General features: G+C 30.9%; 1 protein-coding gene and 1 long non-coding RNA gene across 6 annotated transcripts in view; one reads left to right on the top strand and one right to left on the bottom strand.

Annotated features, from left to right (window-relative positions):
• Positions 1–18,974, bottom strand: part of tmod (tropomodulin) — a 208,538-nt gene that overhangs the window by 47,845 nt on the left and 141,719 nt on the right. The window lies entirely within an intron of this gene.
• Positions 127–2,864, top strand: LOC148280330 (uncharacterized). Its single transcript, XR_015822644.1, has 2 exons — positions 127–1,384; positions 1,678–2,864. It is a non-coding gene; the product is annotated as an uncharacterized LOC148280330 (long non-coding RNA).

Here is an 18,974-nt window from a genome sequence, read left to right as displayed (position 1 = left end):
CCCCGTAGCGTCAAAACACACTAAATGTTGAATAAAAAGGCCACCCGGAAACCGGTAATCTATCACAAAACATAACAAGCTATAATAGATTAGTTGATTCGCAAGAATCGTGACGTAGAATTTTTTTTTTTTTTTTTTGTCATACGTTTTTGAGATACTTCTCCGTACAATTAAAACCCTTAGTTTTTACCGCGTGTAAGAAAACACTTTTCATATCCAATTTCCGTAGCACTGAACTTCCTCATTAGTCCTTGTCATTTATTTAGTTTGTATTAAATACTTTTTTTTGGTATTTAGAAATGTATTATTTTAGGTACTAGATAACTGTAATAATTATGTAGTGTAAATCAATGCGTAGACACGATGCGCACGGAGAATTAAAGAACTAAATACATTAAAACAAACAAAACAATAATGTAAAATATGTATTTGTAGTATTTCGATGGTATAAATGCAGCTATGAATATGTCGTCAGATCGGCACTGATCCAAATAAAATACACCCGTTTGTTACAATATCCATGTTCATATAATTCTCCAAGGTTATGTCAAATTCTTGGCTTTGTCCGATGTTAAAACTCCGTAGTTCAAAATAAAACTATTTCGATTTACAACAGTAAACAAAAAGCCAAGCAGATTAATCGTTCTATCACGGTATTAGGTACGAGAGAACTGAAGAGGCGACATTTTCTTTGTTTTCTTCTGAAGAGCAATAATGATAAATTCTGCGTATTAAACAAAAAAACAAACAGGATCATACCTCCTTCACTAAACATAGAAATATTTCAGTTCAGTCTTTTCTTTTTGAAATTTTATCGTAAATTTAGAGCGTATTATAATTTATTATTGTAATCAAAAACGTATTATAATTATTTGTCCCGTTAAATCAACACTACAAGTTCATTATTTTTTACAAACCGTTGCCTAAAAAAATTATGTTCAAAACTCATTTATCAATCGTAGCTGCTCCAAATGTAACTTACTCTGTCCCTATTAAGATCATTTTAATACAAAAATTTGAGACTTCAAAAAAAAATTTAACAATAGAAAATTTCGAATTGGTATACTATAAATTATTATGAAAATAAAACTTTGTTATCAGTGTTACACAATTTTATTATTTTACAATGGGGTGCAGTTCAAATCCTCGCATATTGCTGCAAAAACTCCCTCTGCAATTTGCCCCCTCTGCCATTCCCTCTATTATGTCATTCAGGAGACCCTCATGGCTTATAATGTGGCCGATACGTAGTCTCGCTTCTCTGAGATGGTTTTGATTAGATGCCTTCCTTTTACAATTCTGCTGAGAACCTCATCATTAGTGATGTGGTCTCTCCAGGAAATTACGTATATTTTTCTGTAGCACTACATCTCAAAGGCCTCTAGTCTTATTGATTGATTTGGTGTTTATTTTGTAGAACTCCATATTTAAACTTATAATTAGAAATCAAACACTGATTTGAGTCTACTGAACACTTTATTTTATTTTTACAAATATAAACATATAAAAATAAAAACTTCGTGACAATTGTTTCATTCGACATTCGTTTGAAAATGCCCTAATAAGGCGAAACAATTGTCACGAAGTTTTTATTTTTATATGTTTATATTTGTAAAAATAAAATAAAGTGTTCAGTAGACTCAAATCAGTGTTTGATTTCTAATTATAAGCCTCTAGTCTTTTTTGTCTATTTCGGTAAGGGAGCATGTCTTACTATTGAGTAAACAAACAGTGTGTACAAAACATATTCACAATTTTTTCGTATATTAAACGTAAAACGCATTAAAATAACATTATGTAAACTCTAATATTTACCCAGTAACAAATAACAGATTTAATCCAATTCAATAATTGTTTAAAGAAATGTTTTTTTGAATGAATAAAAACTCGTAATAACGAATAATACGAGTAATTCGGATTTCGATATCAGATGTTTTATATTTGTGGAGAATTCGCGGGGGCCGCCCATGTGGGATTGTAAATAGACCAGGATGGCGTCTATCGGGGAATCTTTCAACGTGAAAATAGGTGTTAACATGGCGGCAATCGTGACCTTGGTCTCCAAGGACCATCGAATCATCACTAGGATGGAAATATCCGCCGGAATATTGAAACACTTCCAGGAGAGCCTTCACAAAAAAAATCTTAAAATGGCAATCATAAGGATATAAATTGTAATTTAAAATACAATCGTCAAAATTACGTAAGATCGTTTTGTACCTGAACGGTTATACATAGTTGCACAGGCAACCCATCTACAAGCCATATAAATTGGCTCGGTATATTTTGGTTGATCTGTTAAAATGAAAGAGTGTTGTTTTACCTTCTATGATGTATTTTATGTATCTTTATTGTATCGTTATAATATGTTTGTTAATTATGCCTAATGTTGTCGGAAGAAATATTCCGCAATATATTTTATGTCCGCTTAATTGAAGTCATAATTCTTAAAACTATTTATGTGGTCTCAAAAGCAAATATTTCAATGTTATTCTATATTTTTTTTATTAAAAAAATAAAAATAGTGGCATAATGATCGTTATGCGATTGCCAATAAAGTATTTTTAAAAATATAGATTGTGAAAGAATGTAAGTTTACTCAAAGCAATGTATAATGTCGGGGTCACCAATGTAGAATTTGATGGTTGAGGGTTGGAGCTCCTACCTCATTTAAAGATGAACAAAAGACACAAGGTTGCTTTTTAATGCGTATTTATTACATGGCGAATATTTACAGCACTTGGTTGTGTAGCGCGAGCGTAGTGGCGATGATGGGTTAAAGTAACTGCGATTGAACTACATGCTGGAACTGAGTGACTGACTGACTGAACTTGACTGGCCTGAACTGGATTGTTGGGCTGACTGGGCGTTGACTGCGCCCGATGTTCTCTTTATATGCCACATTCCTTTGTTCTTCAGATCTCCATGGTAGGGACGATGTCAATGTACTGCAGACCGTTGATCTCATGTTTCGCAGAATTTGATGAATCGAATTCAATAGAAAACGCTGACTCGCTTCATCGGTTGTTGCCTTTAAGTTTCAGGTTTAATTATTTAGCACGTGTGTAATCGATCATGAATTATATAAGTATGATCAGCGACTAGTTTTATCGCTTTAGAGACATCTCGAACGCACGGTGTCCGATATTTTTAAAAATTATGTTTAAAACCACGCACAACCCAAAGTAATATTTATTTTCATTATACTAGAGTACTCAGAAGTGTGCAGTATAAATGGTTTATTTATTAGGATAATATTATTTGATGTAGGTACCCACAGTACCTACAACCTTATATAAACAAAATAAATTATATGCCCAAATTTTAACAAATTATATGCCAAAGTACTTCTGTTCACTAATATGTTAAAACCACGCTTATCACGTCTCTCGGGTATTACGTTTTTCTGTATATTATGCTTTCTGAAATAAAACTACTGTTTAAAAACCCGCCATTTTGTTATAACTTATAACGGTAAAAAACACCTTGAAAGCACATGACATATTTTTATCAACTTTATATTTAAATACAACTATATAATTTTAAGGTTACCGGAACGATTTTCAACAGATATAACTTAATAGATTTAGATTTATTTATTTGTTTAAATTAAGTTACACTTGACAATAAACGAAGTAGAATCGATTTCTTATTAAAATGACTCAACATGACCGATCTTAATTATCTGAGCCCGTATTACAATGTAATAAAACCAACTCAAATATTGCTATAAAACCAACTGGTCCAAGAAGAAGTTCAAAAAAATTGGAAAACTGTTTTCAGGCGTTGCCTGGTATGTGAAATAATTCAGTCAAATGAATCTCTTCACAACAATAAAGGTTTTAGCTCTTTAACTTCACTAAAATCAACAAATTAAAGAATTGAACTAATATGGTTGTTCAAACATAGGCAAAATGGTGAATGTTACATGGTGTGTAAAGTGGCCACTTAAACCAGCCATTCATAGGTCATAAGCCCTGTAAATGCCTAGACTTCCATATTCCCTTCTTTAAGGTATTTATTTTATTTATTTATTTAACTTTTTGTGCATAATGTTATTTGTACATTGGCGGGCTTATTAGTTGGCGGGCGGGTATTCTCATTCCCTGTTGTAATTTGTTAATATTTACCATTGTAAATTTAAAATAAAATGAAAATAATATGAAAAAAAAAAAATTTATTTACTAATCACTACTGACCCACGGTGACAATGCCTGCATGCTGTCGCTGATTTCCCTTTTGAATTTTTTTTTTATTTTATAAAAACCTTTATTAGCATAACAAAAACAATACATACAATAAGGCATAATCCCCCAGTCTACACACGTGCGTTTCCAGAAATTCTCCAGCAGCCTAGTGGACCACATGGTGACGATATCTACCTACTGTCTACAAAAGATTCTCTTCGGACATCTATCTCCCTTTGTTAACCATGGAGTTGATACAGTGCTTTATTTATTTAGTTTTTTATTGCTTAGTTCTTGGCATGAACACTTGACAAACTTACTACTATGCTCTATTTTTTATAAATTTATTGATATCATTCTAACTTTGCTAGAATTCCACTCGTCCATGCGCTTTGTAGCTGCACGATGATTGGTTATCTAGCTTTCATATACCAACTTAAAAATACCTAAATTTTATAAATGGGGTCTAGAATTCCAATCGTCTATGCGCTTAGTAGCTGCAAGACGTGTTGTAATCTTACTCCTTTTTATTATTCATATTATTTTTATTTATTTTTTTAGTATCATTAATACACTAAATTTATTTGTCAATTTTTAAAATGTGTAAATGGGGGCTAAATTTCTAACTGTCTATGCGCTCTGTAGCTGCAAGACGTCCTGTAATCTAGCTCCTATCTGTTATAATTTTTTATTGATCTTAATTGAAAACGAGGAACTAGAATCCCAACCGTCCATGCGCTCTGTAGCTGCAAGACGTACTGGGATATTTATTAATTGTACAGCGCCCTTGAGGTGATTTTCACAAAAATGGCGCTATATTAATTATCCAACTATATATATTTATATAATAACAAAATGGAACACTTAAGGTTGAACTTGCCAAAAAAGAGTCTGGCTCTTGTGTTTGACAAGTTTACAAAATAATATAAAAAAGAAACAAAAAATGCAAACAAAATAATACAATAAATAACAAATTATTATTTTTTTAAATTGAGAAAATTTGACACTAATAAAAAAATTCATTAAAAACACAGAATTTATAAATTGATACACACATTTATATACACAGGCACATTTTATATAAAAAATCTTTATTTTCGAAATACTGTTAGTGTTTATTATGTCAGAAAGCTTTTATTTAATTTATCCTTAAATTTTCCGTAATTTATTTCTTGACGTAGATTTTGTGGTAAACTATTGAAAGGCTTCCGTCAGTAAAATAATTTGGTGTGACGGGTACGTTTAAAATGTACATGGATATTAATTAAACTTGGTAAATTGGGGCAGTCAGTAATGCAATTTAAAAGCTTAAATAGAAACATTGAGTCAGCAATCTGTCGTCTATTATCCAGAGAGTTTATTTTGCTTTATAAACAGTCAAAGATAACTATGTTAACTTCCGATTGTAATTGCTCCCCTGGTACGATACAAATTCTGATCCGAATATTTGTCATTTATTTATTTATATTTGGATAATTTATATAGCGCCGTTTTTGTGAAAATCACCTCAATGTACCAAACATCTATTATTGTCTCCACGGTTAGTAATTCTATGAACCTTCGTTTTTTGGCTCTTGGATGGTACAATTTGTCATTTACTGATAACAACAACTCGCACATAAATACAAATTGTTTTCGTAAGAAGTAACGAGCGTGCAAAGATTAAAATGAGAGTTTTAATGTGGTCATTTATATATCAAAGTAATCTCTTCAAATTTATGGTAGCGACAAGTATCAACACACACATTGAATTACTTCAGGCGAAATTGTTTCTGGTGTTAGCCATTGAAAATATCGCTTCTGTTTGCTCATAAAATTGTTGATTTTTACTAAGAAGACTTGATTGTACTGCATATAAATCATACGTAAGGCTTGGGTATTGTAAATCATTGGTCAATAAAATGCGTCTGTTTGTAAAATTTCCAAAATCACTCGCAAGCGAGTGGAGGCGTAGTAAAAAATATTTATTTTATTTTTATTTATTTGGATAACCAACAGCTATAATTATCTCATATTTATATAACAAAACAAATAACAAATAAGCCAATTACAGGTTTTCACAAGTAGCATCACAGTAAGTCAAAAAAGATTCTCGAACATAAAATGAATAGTAATTAAATGTAAACTTTAAAGAAAAGAAAACAATACTACGAGTTATTTCGAAAGCAAACGCCGCACGTTATTAAGATTATTTTCAAATAAATCTATGTTAAATGATTTATTTATTACATTAAAATTATTAAAAGTTCGCCATAAATATGAATTTTGCCTATAATTAGATGAAACAAGAGGTATGTGAAGAAGAGGGTTATTTCTTAAAACTTTGGAAGGAACATTGATAGAAAGTTTGCAAAGTAGTTCAGGACAGTCAATTGAACCAGAGGCAATTTTAAGTAGATAAATTATATCCGCTATTTCACGACGTTTTTGCAGAGGCAGTGGGTGATGTTTTTTACATATATGAATATACTGGTCAGATTTAAACTCAAGTTTCAACCGGAAACACATGAACTTTACGAATTTTTTTTGAATATTTTCAATACGTGATATCTGCACATTGTACATAGGATTCCATATTTGTGATGCATATTCTAAGTTGCTTCGCACTAATGTACAGTAAAGGATTTTAAGTGTCTTTGCCATAGTGAACGACGTAGAGCTACGCATAACAAAGCCAAGCGCACGCGATGATTTTTTTATGATGCTGTCAACATGGGCGTCAAAAAGTAATTTACTATCATGGAAGACACCTAGATCCTTTACACATAATGAGCGTTGGAGGTTTTGACCCTTAAGCACATAGTTAGTATGTAAAAATTTTACTTTGCGACTATTGATTTTCATACAAAATGCCAAGCGAACTTTTTGTTCTTTTATTTGATTTTATTTATTCATCTAAGCGAACAGCATCAACAATCGTGAAGAACAGTAAAATAAAATAAAATAAGGCAACTCGACCATAGCTGAATCCTCCATCCATCCTTATTCTGAAAAATAGGGGGCACTGCTGTACAAGCTCCTGATCTCATTGCGACCTGCATATTTATATTGTGACGGGTCCCCAACCGTATTACAACGGGAAATTAACATTTAAATTCAATTTTATCTACAAAGTAAAATTAAGTTTTCTGTATAAAAAATAGAATATGTGTACAATTTTTCTAACACACAGAGATTAAATACACAGATTTTCGTACAGAGATTAAATAAAAGTTTAATATCAATTGTTGCATTTAGCGTACCTACGCTACCTACTCGTTGTAGCTCGGTATTTGTTTATGATTGAATTCATTTACAAATATTTATTTTAAGTAGGTACTTAGGTACTTGTTTATGGTTGAATTCCATAACTTTAAATAATTAATTTTCAAATATGGAATTCTTTTTGGAAATGTCGAACTATGCTCTTCTCACCAACAGGAATGCACTGTATTTAGCAACGCGATTTTCAAAAATGTATCGAATGTCAGTTGATATTATTTTAATATTACCAAAATCATACGTAAGGCTTGGGTATTGTAAATCATTAGTCAATAAAATGCGTCTGTTTGTAAAATTTCCAAAATCACTCGCAAATGGAGGCGTAGTAAAAAATATTGTTACTAATGATTTTCATACAAAATGCCAAGCGAACTTTTTGTTCTTTTATTTGATTTTATTTATTCATCAAAGCAAACAGCATCAACAATCGTGAAGAACCGTAAAATAAAATAAAATAAGGCAACTCGACCATGGCTGAATCCTCCATCCATCCTTATCCTGAAAAATAGGGGGCACTGCTGTATAAGCCCCTGATCTAATTGCGACCTGCATATTTATATTGTGACGGGTCCCCAACCGTATTACAACGGGAAGTTAACATTTATCTACAAAGTAAAATTAAGTTTTCTGTATGAAAAATAGAATATGTGTACAATTTTTCTAAAACACATTCAATTGCAGTAACCGACGAATATAATTTTCATAAAAAATATTTACATTTTCGCACATAAATATATATTTTACTTTATACCCTCTCTATATGTACCGAAGAAGACAGCGTTTGTAATTGGGCCCATAAATAATATAAAGCAGAATATACATGCATTTTTTTCTTTTAAGCATGTTCAATTATTTAGTTTAATTTATTTCACTTTTTGTACATAATGTTTTTTGTACATTGGCGGGCTTATTATCAAATGGCAATTTCTTCCAACCAACCAATAAAATAAAAGTTTTATTTTAATAATTCAAGTTACAGAACATATTCAACAGAAATTTTTTTTTAAAGCTAATGATATATCTAAATAGAAATAAACGTATTTGTTTATAAATTACCTTAAATCAAAACTATGACTCAATAGGGAAAAAGAAAAAAGAGGAAAGGTGGATAGATTAAGGAAGAGAAAAGAGATGTTTTTTTAGACGTGATTTAAACAGAGATAATGTAGTAACATCTTTGATGGTGGATGGGAGACGCTTCCACAGTCGAGCCGCATGGACACTATATGAGTTAGAGAAGAAAGAGTAATTGTGGATGGGTATTAAGAGAGTGCCTTGAGTGTCAGAACGAAGAGGTAAATAATGAACTGATAAGCGTTGAAATTTTTTACGCAGGTATATAGGAGCGTTAGGATAATGAAGTTATGGGTCTAAAAAATTATAGGCTACCGATGAAAATACTTTAAATGTTTATGCAAATATACCCATTTTGTAAACAAAAAGCGATTTTTCTTTAAAGACAGTCGAAGATAACTCTATAATCGGGGTCCAGGTCTTTAAAGAACCAGACTACTGAGTGGAAGGCGTGTGTTCTCAGTTAAAGTACCGAGCTATCAGGCAGGGGCAAGCGCTCTAATACCCTGGGTTTAACCAGTGACTTATTTTGTGATATAAAGCATCGCATCAACATATAATTTGTATAAATGTTTCATTATCTGCACTGCAGAACTTACATCTAGAAATTTCTAAAAGTTTCATTCAAGAGTGGTGTTCATTCAATCTGCAGTGCCCTGTACGAGAAGGCTAATGATACTTCGACTTAAAATTAAATTAAAAATAAACGAATTCCTTATAAATATTAGTAAAGTAATCATTGGTAATTATCTATATTGTTGCACATAATACTTAACTAGATGAAAGTTGTAAAAATATTTCACATCTATTTTTTGTTGAAACAATGTGTAATGGTTATGTATTTTCCGATAAAAATGTAAACAAAGTTATTAAAAAAAAAAAATACTATGTGGGCATTTTATGTATATTTCTCATTAACTTCACCAAATCATTTAAGTATCTAGAAGTTCCACTAGTAAATCATTTTTTTAGGATGTTGTTTTTTACGAAACCTCAAAAATGATAACACCGCAAATTGGGTTTATATAATTAAATGATCTCTGACTGCTAATCGGCTGTAAAATAGACTTTTTGACTGACGATTCGTCGACCAGGGCTATCCGATCAAAATAAATCAGATTATTGCATAATACTAGGCCTGCTGGTAGTTAATCAAATAAAATTATAATCGTCTTCTTCCGAATACTGCGATTTATGATTCACCTTACATTTATCTGCTCCATTAATATTTATGTCAACGTAATGCCAAACGACGTTCTGAAAGAAACGGCGCCGTTGAAAACGCTTAAAAATACCATTTCTACGTCGAAAATTGAACAATAATCCTCTGTTCTTGCCCACAGAGCATAGTGCCTGAATATGTAGACCACCCAAGCCAAATACGTAAAATATTTTTACCCTTCATAACATCAGAAGACGCAAAAGCTTTAATACGATATTTTCAAAAATTATTACTTTTCGAATCGGGTCGTGGTTCCGTGACTAGTGTTGCGGACTCACGGGTCAGAGGTTCGAGGTTCGAACCCCACTCTGACCAAAAATGATTCCCATTTTCTAATAGTGAGTTATTTACAACTCTTTATTTAAATTTATTTCAACAGAGGGGGAAAACATTTTTGAGAAGGAAATATGGAAGTCTAGTAATTTACAGGGCTTATGACCTGTCATTGGCTGGTTTAAGTGGCCACTTTACACACTGTGTAACATTTACCCTTCTGCCCATGTTTGAACATCCACATTTCCTCAACTTTTCCATATGTTGACTTTTGTGAAGTAAAAGAGCTGAAACCTTTATCACGTGGGTGAGATTCATCCGGCTGAACCAAATCACCTGCTAGGCAACGCTTGAAAACAATTTTCCAATTTTTTTACTTCTTCTTTTACCAGGTAGTTAATTCAACAATGTTTGAGTATGTTTTCCCTCTCTGTTGAAATAAATTTAAATATGAATAACTCCCTAAGGTGAAATCAAGCTAGTCTGCAAGCATTTGGACTTACTGAAACATTGTTGTATTTACAACTCGTGGAAAATGGCTCCGAAAATTGAAATATTCTTGTAAATCATAAGTATTATATTGATGTTTTTTGTAGATATTTCGTGATAAAATCCCATAATTAATTAATTAAAACATACAAGTTTTTTAATTGAAAATTCTTGATGGAAGTTCATTGTAATTTATTATAGAAATAAGAGGCCATAAACTTGACAAACAGTAAATTTTGGAAACGAACATATTAAAAAATAAACCTGATCTAGAATTACCTAATGAACAGCTAACACACATGTATTCCCCATTACTATACCCATTGTAATAATTTTATCAACAATATTTTGAGTTTGTCCAAATTTAGAATTCTATATTATCTTCTCTTAAATGTTTTTCATCTCTGTAGTAATATGTTAATAGTAATAATTTTACCAATAACTTTTTACCCTTTGTTTTTCAAAAATCATAATTGACAGAAATCAAACGCACGAGGGATGGAACAATTAAAAATAATATATATACAATACTTAAACTCATTAGAAATATCATTATATGAACTCATTAGTTAACCTGAAACACTTTGTGATGATCATTGAGACAAAAATAATTAAATTTAATTTACCCTCATATAATTTTGAATTCTCTATCCTTACCTCTGTTTTGTATAAATACATTGAATTTCTGAATAAAGATACCAGTCCCAAAGATGTCGCGAAAGTGAAGAAACCGGTCACTGGATATTCCAAATTTGTGGATTAAAATATCACTCGTCTTTTATTTCTATAATAAGTTAGTGATTTCGATAAAAAAAATAATAAAGCCTGGTCCTGAAGATGCCGTCTTAAGTAAAAGCGCTCGTTGGTAAAAAAAAGTGAAACTAAACCAAAAAGTTTTAATGATAATTTTATCTTAATTATTTAATCATAAGAACACTTTTTTTTGTATTTTCAAAAACGTCAATATAGTAAACAACAAGATTCAATAACATTTATTAAAGACACAACATTAGTATATTTTTTAGCAGTCTAAATAATTACCACTAGCAGTTTTTTAACCAATACGAGTATCATGAGCCTTGTAAATACCTAGACTTCCACATTCCCTTCTCTAAAATGTTATCTGTAATAATATGTTTATCTTAATAACTCACTAGGGCAGTAATGGCGAACCCATGATCCGCGGGTCAAGCAATCACCCTCTAGGGTTTTTTAAATAACTAACGCGTTGATTTTTATAAACTACGAGCTGAACCTGACAATGCTTTGCAATTGCTAGATTTGAGTACATACTCGTACAGAGATTAAATGAAAGTTTAATATCAATTGTTGCATTTAGCGTAGGTACTCGTTGTACCTCGGTATTTGTTTATGATTGAATTCATTTACAAATATTTATTTTAAGTAGGTACTTAGGTACTTGTTTATGGTTGAATTCCAAAACTTTAAATAATTAATTTTCAAATATAGAATTCTTTTTGAAAATGTCGAATGTATCAAATGTCAGTTGATATTATTTAAATATTACCAAAATTCATTAAAAAGAACTAAGTTGCTAGAAATTATAAGGAATGTAAGGAAATAATCCGATTGGGATCTATGAAAGACGAATGTTATTTGTCAACATTAAAAAAAATAAAAAATTTAACACTTAAACATCTTCCCAATTTTTCATCATAAGCATTCTCGTGTAATGCAACCCTAGTGACGATTAAAAAAACATTTCTACTCCAAACTTTTTTTACTTAATAAATTGAAGATTTTAATATCTATAAATATGCTCGAGGTAAAGATCTACATCTCGTTGAAAAATGCATGTAAATCGGTTGAATAGTTATTCAGCCCATTGAGGATACACATGCGAACATTACCTTTTATACGTATAGATTTTTTTTTCCAAGTGACCCCCCCACTGACTTGTGATCCACAAGCTAGTATTAAAAAAAAAAAATGTCTACCAAAAAATAAACAAAATTTGACCCACTTCTCAAAAAGGTTCGCCATCGCTGCCCTAGGGGATAAAATCCAGATTATTTAGTAGGTGAAATAATTCAGTCAGTGTTGTAATATCTTAATAACTCCCTAAGTGGTGAAATGCAGTCCTTCCCTACAAAAATTTGGACCAACTATGAACCGGTGTATAAAATGATTCACTCAAACTAGCTAATTACAGGTGATTAGCTTTGTAAACGGATAGACACATTCTTTTTTCTTATGTTTTCCCAATCTCAGCTGTGTTGTAATAAAGGTGGGCCAAAATTTTGCAAATAGCAACACTGGTTTTCTCGAATGCCGTTATAGAAATGGGCGTGCCGATGATGAAAAATTGTGCGTCACTTTATGCAATTTTAGTCATGATGGAGCGCTTCTCGGGACAACAGCGTGTTTATAGTGTTAAACTCTTTTACAAAAACAACGATTTATACGTAAAAGTAGTGCGACACCTGATTAGGATTGAAAAAGAATGACGTTGAGTAAATAAATGTCCAAGTGTTCGTTTAATAAAAGTCTGGGCTCAGAAGCTCAAGCAAACTGTTTTCAAAATGAATAATGAGCCGCCATGTTAAAAAATAATTAAGGAGAATTAACCAACGGTTGAAATTCCCATAAATAATATCTAGACCTGTCCACACGTAAACATTCAGTGACTTTGCCTATGTCAAGAACTAGTCTACTGATAATTTTTCTTTTGAATACAAGTTGTACTTACCCATATAATTATACAGCAGATAAAGCCAAGCAATTCTACATAAGTTATTGGCTGACACTCTGCTCGAACAATTTTCTATCCTTGAGAATGTTTGTTTTCGGACGAGGCCCATTTTCATATCAACGGGAATTTCAACAAGAAAAAAAAACACCCCAAACATCAAAAGCTACTTCATGCACTTAAAATTACTTATCTTCCAAGTATTTTTAATTTAGTTGATTGATACAAAAATCAATAATTAAAAAATAGTTTATCACTCAATTGTCCAATATTTGTTACAATATGGTATTGTTGGATGGGGGTGGTGCATATGCCAATATAGTATACTCTATCAAAATAATACAAAGATTAATTATTAAAGTTATTTTAAAGAAACCCTCAACATTCATTACGGAATATATATATACATATAAATTATTTAAAGTTCACGCAGTAGACAATATTTATAAAATAAATTCCATTAAATAAATATATAAATAAGAAAAAATAAAAGAATTTGAGATGAATAAGTCACTCAGATACCAAAATAATATTAAAATCCCCAAATTCCACACAAGCCATGATCAAAATAGCTTTCTCTTCAAAGGTGTCAAAAATTACAATAATCTCCCCAATGAACTAAAAACTATCAAAACTAATATATCTATTAATAAATTAAAAGTAAATTTAAATAATTTTCTTAAACGAGTATAAAAACTGCATTCAATTTTAATTAGTATGAATGTATTATTATTTTCTGTTTTTATTTATATATCCTATGTTTTTGTTTTTTTTAATGTACTCGAATATTCCAAATTATATAAACTCTAATAAATAAACACTTTATCAGTGTAAGTCTCTCTCGAAGCACAAGAGTTAGTCTTTTTTTTGGAAAGTTACAGTTATAAAATTTACTAGGTGTATTAAAGTAGATATGTTTAGAATTAAAAAAAACAAGTACCGTTTCTGAAATTTATTAATAAAAATATTTTTTTTTTTTTTTCATTGTCCTTTTTAAAATCGGGATGAAAATAAAGTATCCTATTTTACTTCGCACCTTTCCGGCTATCACTTTGCAAAAAAATATATCAATCGGTTACTCCGTTGAGATGTGAAGGAACCACAAACAAACACATTTTCGCATTTATAATATCGGTAGAGATGGATGGATAATTTCAGTTGTATAAAAATGTACTAAATTCTTATTTAGTTATTTATGTGTTATTTTCGCATTATAGTATTTTGCTTAATATGTTTTTCAAGTATGAATGTTGTGTTGTGTATGTAGTAATAAGTTAGATTTGTTTATTTTTATAAGCGGGTCATTCCCTGATCAAAATAGTGAGTTGAGTTGTATGGCCTCAGGCGAGCGGAGGTTATGCTATTTTATATTTGGAAGGTCGGAAAACACCCTGACATTTCAGCGTTCCTAAATACCTGAAAAAACTTTCTGAATGACAATATTATGAATGGTTAATAGTTGTACAAGGCTGAATATTTTAAAACATAACTTTAAATAACGAGTTAACAGTATTTCGTAAGAATGCGTAAAAGCATTTCTACTAGGTATATCTGTACATATAATATCATCATCAAAAATATTTTTATTTTATTTGACACTTTATAAACATATAAGGGCGGGCATATTGCCTTTAGGAATTTTTTTCCTACCTACCCAAACCGTTCAGTTTGAGAAAATTATAAATACATGGACATATTGAATCTTACAATTTTATACAAAACAAATATTAACAAAATAAAAATATATAAAAAAAATAATAACACTTTACAATGAAGAGAGGAGAAGCGATGGGAAGGAAAGGAAAAAATAAGGATAAAGAACTGATTTAAATATTTAGATAGTGACATTTCAATCTTGACTCAAATGTAAATAAAGAAGGGGCTCCTCTAACATTAGTGGGTAGATTGTTCCACAATCGAGCGGCTACTACTGTGAAAGAGGAGGCAAAAAAATTAGAGCGATGACAGGGTATTAAAAGGGTTCTCTCGTTACTAGAACGAAGATAAGTCCGCGTTGTAAAGAGGTTGGATGAGCTCTCTCAGATAAACAGGCGAAGTGGGATTATTTAAAATATTGTGAAGAAGTGATAGAATGTGAATGTTTCTTCTATGCCTGATATTGAGCCAGTGTAGTTGCGTGCGATACTCGGTTATGGGGTCAAATTTGCGAAGGTCAAAGATATAACGAATACAAATATTCTGCAATCGTTCTAACTTATCAAGTAATTCAAAGTTAGCATCTGGATAACATACATCCGCATAGTCAAGGAGTGGAAGAAGTAAGCTCTGGACTAATGTTTGCTTAACATTAAATGGTAAGAAATTCTGTAATCTTTTAAGTGAGTGCAAACTGCTATAAAGTTTACGACTAACTTCGTTAACCCGATCGTGCCACCCTAAATACTTATGAATGATAATACCTAAGTTTTTGACTGAAGTCATGAATGAAATTTCTGTACCATCTATTTTGAAAATAGGAAGTGCGGAAAAGTTCACTTTTGAATACATTTGTTTACTACCAGCAAGCACAATTTGGGTTTTTGTTGGATTTATGAGAAGTCCATGTTTTTTTTGTTCATGAAGAGATATGCTTAAAATACTATAGTGGAAACAGGTTTTAGTTACTGAATCAATACAAATAAACCCATTTTTTTGTTACCATTTTTGTAATTGCAATATGGTGGCGAGGAAGAATGTCAAAACCCTATATAAGTCATCCATATAATTTGCCAAACTCATAGTTAAGGGGGGAATTAAAGTACAGCAGAACTTCGTTTATCTGAACTCCAGTCATCCGGATTGCTAAATATCAGGAAATAAAAAAATAAAGATGTTATGATAACAAATAAAAAAGGGCGCTGGCGGCCGGCGCGTCTCTTCGTCAAAGCGATTAACTTTGCTGGACATGTTTAAGTAAGTTTTTATGTGCTAACGTCTGAAACTCATTAGTCCGGATAATTGGAGCTTTACTGCAGTAGATTTAAATTCAATTTAGTTTTTTTTTAAAGAGTTACTCGTTCATTGAATTTTAACCTGAGGGTAGCTGTCGAGTCAAAAATACTCGTCCAAGATTTTGCTTTTATTTTACACACAACAGTATTGATTCTTCCCGCTTGAACACGTGCAAAATACATGTAATAATTTACCTATATAAAATCATAAATATTCTCTTTTAAATTTTTTTTTCTGTTTTATTTGAAATACATTGTATTATTTGAACATGTTTGTAAAACGATTGTTTTAACATTTATAATACGTTGGTTTTGTGTTAAATTAACAAAATATCTTAGATAATAGTTATTTCAATGCTCTTAATATTACCGATAATAAAGACAAAATATATAGTATTTAGAGACCAACAATACATAAATAGGACACGACTGTTTTATAGTTCAACATTTCAAATAAAACCGTTAAAAAAAACATCGCATATACAGAGAAATAACACAATAAAAATGCGTAATATATTTATGAATTTGTTTAAATAAATATTCTTTTATAAACAGATACTATTTTTACGTATATAAATAATACATATCAAATGAAAAGTACAAAAAAATACCACACCAAAAAAGAGGCAATCTTGAAATCTCACATGGTGAGGGATTATATAAAAGGAACCATTAATTACGTTGGTTATAGATAAATATTTTTAATTTCAGTTTCAATTTAGGAATGAATCTAATCTTTTGCAGTTCTATCCGCATCACAACGTGAAATCAATATTTGATTAATGCGATAAATAGGTATTAAAAATAACATGAAACTCGTTTTTAATCGAATTCGTGTGACCGCGAAAACAGATAAACGAGATTATGTCATATTCATAAAAGCAAATAGTATTCATGAAAATAATCAAGCGAAACCTAAAGCGTAAAACAAATTAATTTAACATGTGTTTTAATGTCGCCAGGGACTAAAATAAAGGTACTTAAATGTTTCCTCAAGTTTTAATCGTAAATAAAAGAGTCGGAAAAACAATTTCACATTTGATTTTACGAATTTCCCTAACAAATTATTAAACATCTTCGTTGATTAGTGTGGCGATATGATGCCAAGTTTTCAGATATGTCATATTGTAATATATTTAGAAGATTTTTTTTGTAAAAAAAGAAACGCATATAGGACACCTGGTAATGTAGGTTGTCCTAAGAAATTTTGAGCATTTCCAAGATTTTATTTATTTCACAGTTTTAAAATGTACAAATGGTTCATTGTTTCAGGTCCCGACTAGCAAGGAAATTCGTGCGTTTAGGCAAGAGGCAGGACCTTCTTTTTTGTTTTTTTTTTTTCATTAAATGATGCAAACAAAATCAAATTATAATAATAGTTAAATCAAAAAATTAAAAATATATATATAAATTAGAAAATATACCATAAATAAGTACGGGATGTGGATTTTTACCGAAAAGTTAGATATCAATTCAACATGGAGTAAATTTTAATCTGAAATTGATTTTCAAACCGCTAACTGTGTGGTCTTTCATTATATGTAATTAAAATTAATTTGAAGTATTAAGCAATATTTATATACTCCTTAGTCAAAGCATTAAAAAGGGTAATGCTTGTGAGTGCTCCAGCCACAACCACTGAAAATATTTTTTTTTCTAAATTATTTTAGTATTATAAAATAAATTATCTTAACGATGCCATTTCAGACCACTAGGCTTCGAAGTAATCTATAAAAAAATAATTCCAAACTACGATAAATATTATTATCTTCACTGCATAAGTACGGTTTCCTCGAAAGACCAACAAATTCGATGGTATTATATTTATGCCTTCGACGATAGGCGCCGTGGCGCAGTTGGTTAGACGGTCAACTGTGAAACTGGCTTCGCGGATTCGATTCCCGCCAGTTGCAAGGGGAAATCCTTGCAATAGGCTTGCATAAGGCAACAAACGTTATTTTAGGAAGAAAACTGCCGAACCAACGCAACGTCTATTATAATAACGTTATTAATAGGTTAGCAATTATTGTACAAGTGATTCACAAATCTAAAAATTTTTAGAATCTCACTTTAAATTTACATTAATTATACTTAGCTTTTTCCTCATATACAAGCATATTTTTGTATCGTATCTTTAGGTTTATTTCCATTTTAATTTTGTTCTCCAATGAGGACGTTCAGTGTCTTTTTTTTATTTGTTAAAAGACTATTAAACTAAGCAAAAAATCATGTTATCGTATTATCAGCGTTTTGATTTTTTAAAGTTTTGTATTCCTGAAAAAACTCCGCACGTGACGTCAGAGATTATTCTCAGGTTCTTCCGATTGGTTTGCTTACGACAAGCAAACCAGATATCCTTCACAGCTCTCAAATCATTGGTTCGTTCATATGAACCAGTGACGTAATTCAAAGTAGTGCGTTTTATTAAAAAAAAAACATTATTTTTTCATACATTTTCAAGAAACTTTGCTGTACAACTTAATGCTCTAATTTTTACCACGCTCTAGAAAACATTTTTGTATCGAATTTCTCATAGGGCTGAAGTTCTTCATTGTATTAGGTTTATATTATGCCTGAAATTTAATGTTATTTGTTTGTTTCACATCACGTGTACCAGTGTAGTACCTAGGTACATTTAATTTTATATTACCGTGTACAATAAAAGCGCGCATAATTAAACCCCAATTAAAAGATCAATCACCTTTGAATTTAAATAGAACATTTTTTGACGCGCATATAAATTATGAAAGTGTCTTTCGGTGTCCCTAAAACTAGTTAACAAGTGGGTTAATCAACTCTGTAAATAA

Source organism: Micrasema longulum, unplaced genomic scaffold (assembly GCF_059751315.1).
Source record: "Micrasema longulum isolate JH-2025_06_02 unplaced genomic scaffold, ASM5975131v1 h1tg000594l, whole genome shotgun sequence".
NCBI lineage: Eukaryota > Metazoa > Arthropoda > Insecta > Trichoptera > Brachycentridae > Micrasema > Micrasema longulum.
This window is presented reverse-complemented; position numbering and strand designations above follow the sequence as displayed.